General features: G+C 46.1%; 1 protein-coding gene across 1 annotated transcript in view; it reads left to right on the top strand.

Moving 5' to 3' along the window:
* Window positions 1–4,660, top strand: part of rasgrp4 (RAS guanyl releasing protein 4) — a 39,136-nt gene that overhangs the window by 18,467 nt on the left and 16,009 nt on the right. The window lies entirely within an intron of this gene.

Below are 4,660 nucleotides of genomic sequence, written 5' to 3'. Positions count from 1 at the left end.
CTCGTTCAGGACGTTCGGCTCGTTCAGGACGTTCGGCTCGTTCAGGATGTTCGGCTCGTTCAGGACGTTCTTGCTGGGACTTTTGACATTTGTGCAATTTTTCCTTTTTGAAATATTTCTCTTGGTCGGCCATGTTTTTCCCGGTGTGGAGCTTTCTTCACCTCCTTCAAACCTTTCAGTTGTTTATAATCTGTTGCTGCTCATTTCAGCTGTTGTTCTGCTTCAGCTCCTTTCAGCCTCCAGCTGCCAATTCCTGCTGTTTCGGGGCTCCTGTCAGCTTTGTTCTGCTTATTTTAGCCTTTTTTTCTGCAATTTGTTTGCAAATTTTGGCCTTTGTGCCTTTTTTTTTTAACAATTACAGCTTTTTATGCTCTTCAGTTTTTTTCTGATAATATCAGCTTTTAAACCTTTTCAGCTAATTTTCTGCTGATTTCAGCTTTTTTCTACCGTTTTCAGTTTCTTTTCTGGCTAATCTCAGGATTATTTCAAACTGTTCAGCCTCTCTGCCTATTTCAGCTGTTTTTTTTTTAACATTTCAGTTTTTCTGCTGTTCTGCTTTTAATTTCCTGCTTTCAGCAAACGTCAGCTGTTCAAATTCAGCTCACAGTAACCGTTTAGAGATGAAACCTTTTAGCTGGTTTCAGCTCCTTCAGCAGCTTCCACCTAAAATCATTCGTTGTCATTTTTCGCTGCATCCAGTAAAAAGTTTTAAATAAATTTGGATCTTTTTGTGTCGTGGTTAACGTTTGATCGCAGAGCCCAGCTGTGCCTCGTTTAAATCACCTTCAACGACCTTCAGGCCCCGCATGCAGCATTAGGACCAGAATATTTCTGCACCTGGGATTATTACATATCTCCAGTCAGAAACTCTTTGGACCTCCAGAGAATCTCCTGGGAAAGGGTTGGACAGTTTGGAGAACATCTCACCCCGAAGTAGTTGTTGGGCACCCAGCCCTCTCTGTCGTACAGCGCGGCCAGCCACCAGTCCGAGCCCTCGGGTTTCTGCAGGATGGTGACCATGTCTCCGTCCTTGAAGCTCAGCTCGTCGGCCGCCTGAGCCTGGTAGGTCCAGAGAGCGTACAGAACCCCCCTGTTCTCCACCCCCATGGCGTCCTCCACGCCTGCACACAACAACAGAATATTAAAAAAAACAAACTCCTCCACATTCTCAAAGTTATTTATAGTCGGCAGAGTTTTGCTTTAAAGAATTTCAGTTTTAAAAGTTATGTTATTCGTTTTTTTTTGTTTTTTTTTTTTAAACCAAGAACCAGTTTTGTGGCTTTGTTACTAATATATCCAAAGTTCCAGTCTAGGATAGTTCGGTGGTTCGAGCCCAGGTTGAGTCAGGAAGGACATCTTCCACGAGTCACCGGCTGTGGCGACCCCTGCAGGAGGGAGACCCAGACTCTCCAGGACGGACCCTAAGGTGTTCAGTGAGTTCTGGGTCTGCTCCGGGGTCTCCTTTCAGATGCTGAAACACCTCCTGAGGGAGGGATGAGGCACGTTGAGATATCCGAACCACCTCCTTTTAACGTGGAGGAGCAGCGGCTCCTCACCTTCTCCCTGCTGAGGAGTCTCCTTTCAGTCATGATCCAAACTTCAGAACCACAAGTGATGGTTGGAGTGTAGATAAACGAGAAGCTCTGCCACTAAGCCCAGCTTCTTCTTTACAGACCGGAGCAACATCCTCATTACTGCCTACAGTTTTCCATCAGGCCTGCAGCTTCACTTTGAAAAATTTCACTCTGAGTAAAAAAAAAAAACCTGAACAACGTTGATCCTTAATCACAGATTTGACTGGAAATGACAGATGTGCGTTTGTCTGTTAGCAAAATGTCTCGTAAACCACCGGATGGACTTTAGTCAAAGTCTTGGAGAAGAATTGTTGGATGCAACTCTGAAACGTCAACACACTTCATCGTGTTTCCGCCTGTCGACCTCAGAGCGGCTCCTCGCAGCGCTGCGACTGCTCGACTCAAACGTGTGAGAAAGTCAGTAAATCTACTGTTGCAGCCTGGAAACCGAAATTTGACAATAATTAGTAATTATTGTTAAATTTAAGAAGAAATGTTGGTTAGTTTTTGTGTATAGTATCTTTTTGACCACTGGATGGAGGTAAAAGACTGTATGAACCGAAGGATGGATAGTGAGGGAGCGAGCAGTGTCTCTTTAAGAAATACGGGACGGATGCCCTTTGACGTGACATGGGTTGTCTCTCTTCGGTTCTCAAAATGGCGGAAGCTCGGTGTGGTTTGAGAGTTTTAGCATAACATTTTTCACACAAAGCTTTTAATAAAAATTAAAAAAATCTGTAAACAAGTTCTCAGCTACTTTTTGCAGAGAAAAATAACTTTTTACTCAAAGGCACGGGTTTCAACCGTGAATTTTGGAGCTTCGACAAGACGGAGGTTTTTTCTAGAGGTCAGCCTGTTAGCCTAGCTCGTAGCTTAGCTGCTTTTAACGATCCAAAAACGCAATTCTCACTTGTAAATGAGTCTTCTAGGCTCAATGTGATTTATCCGTCTAAATAAAGGTTGAATGAATGAATGATTTTGGACGGTTAAAACAGATTTTAAAGAGAAAAGTGAAAGGGAGGGGTCAGTGAAGAACCGGAGTTGAGTCTTTTGTCGTCTAGTGTCTTCAGTAGAAAGAGAGAGACGATGAAACCGATGAATGAAAACGAGGTCGATCATTTTCATTTATCTTGCGATTAATTGATTTATTGTTTATCGCGACAGGCCTATGTGACGTGTTTAATAACGTTATTAAACGTACCCTTCAGGTAGCCGGCGCAGTCATCAAACCCGGCGAGGAATGGGTCGCACTTCTCCGAGGCCTTGGCCCCGTCGCTCTGGGTCATGGCCATGACGGCAGCGCCGTTCCTCACCAAGAACTCGCACACGCCGCGGTCGTTGCAGGAGGCGGCGCAGTGCAGCGGCGTCCTGAGGGGGCGAAGACACGCAGACAACCCTGAGCCTTGCAGGAACTGGGTCGAAACAAACCCAGCTGAGAGCGAAGCACTTGTCAGTATTTACCAGCCGTGGCTGTCCGGCGCGCTGACGTTGACCCCGATCCGGACCAGGAAGTCCACCACGTCACGATGTCCACCGCAGACGGCGTTGTGCAGACCCGTGATGCCTTCGTCGTTCGGCTGGCTGGGGTCGGCCATCTGTGGGCGGAGTTAACAGCAGCTAAAACCCTCCATGCTTTGTTTTTACAGAAATACTGTTATCACAACAATCTGCAACTTCCTGGAACAAACTTAGTGCTCCTCCAGAAGGAGAGGAACCGAACATCAGAGAACATTTTTACTCCTTACACAACAGCTAATATCAGCTAAAACTGGGTCAAACTAAGCAGCTAAAATGTCTACACGCATTAATATAAAAACCAGAATAATTCAGTTCAGGTTAACTTTATGTTTTCATGTTTTTATTTGTTGGTTCTCATTGCCAGTATCAAGTCAGACCCCTGCAGGGAGGGAGTTGGACTTCTCCAGAGCTGCTTGTTGTCACTGATTCTGTTCGTAACTTTTATGGACAGAATTTCTCGGTGCAGGGAGTCCGGTTCACTGGGCTCAGGATTCCATCCCTGCTTTTTGCAGATGATCTGGTCCTGTTGGCGTCACCGTGCCGTGATCTTCAGCTCTCATTGGGGCGGTTCACAGTGAAGCAGCTGGGATGAGAATCAGCTCCTCCAAATCTGAGGCCGTGGTCCTCAGTCGGAAAAGGGCGGCTTGTTCTCCTCAGGTTGAGGGTGAGGTTCTGTCTCAAGTGGAGGAGTTCAAGGATCTTGGAGTTTTGTTCAAGAGTGCAAGAAGAATGAAGCGTGAGATTGACAGACGGATTGGTGCAGTGTCTGCAGTATTGTGGACTCTGTGCCGGGCCGTTGTGGTGAAGGGAGAGCTGAGCTGTGAGGAGAAGCTGTCTATTAACCGGTCGGTCTACGTTCCTCCCCTCACCTATGGTCCTGAACTCTGGCAGTGACTGAAAGAATGAGATCGTGGATACAGGAGGTTGAAATGAGTTTCCTCTGCAGAGCTGGACTCTCCCTCAGAGACAGGGTGAGAAGTTCAGTTATCAGGAGAGACTCAGAGTAGAACCGCTGCTCCTCCACATCCAGAGGAACCAGTTGAGGCGGTTCGGGCAACTGATAAGGATGCTTCCTGGGCGCCTCCCTAGGGAGGTGCTTCAGGCATGTCCAACTGGGAGGAGACCCCGGGGAAGACCCAGGACACGCTGGAGAGACTATGTCTCTCGGTTAGACTGGGAACGACTTTGAATCCTCCCAGAAGAGCTGGAAGAGGCTGTGGAGAGAGATGTCTGGACCCCCCTGCTCAAGATGCTGCCCCCGAGACCTGAGTCCAGGACAAGATGGAAGGATGTATTTGAGTTGGCTGTTTGGTTTTATTCAGAAGACGTTCTTTCTCTGCACTCGATTTCTTCTTTTTTCCTGTTTATAATTTCTTCCAAGAGTTCTTACTTTACATGTAGAGCTCGTTTAGCTGTTCATAAACCAAAACGTTCGGCTCATGCAGCTGAAGATAGCAGTGCTTTTTAGTCCTGTAACTTTTAAATGTTTCTAAATATTTTAACTTATTTATAAATATTTCTTGTTTCAGTTATTTCAGAAACACTTTTCTCCTTAAAATCTGCATCAG

The sequence above is a fragment of the Nematolebias whitei genome, chromosome 6 (genome assembly GCF_014905685.2).
Source record: "Nematolebias whitei isolate Nwh7 chromosome 6, NemWhi1, whole genome shotgun sequence".
NCBI classification, from domain to species: domain Eukaryota; kingdom Metazoa; phylum Chordata; class Actinopteri; order Cyprinodontiformes; family Rivulidae; genus Nematolebias; species Nematolebias whitei.
This window is presented reverse-complemented; position numbering and strand designations above follow the sequence as displayed.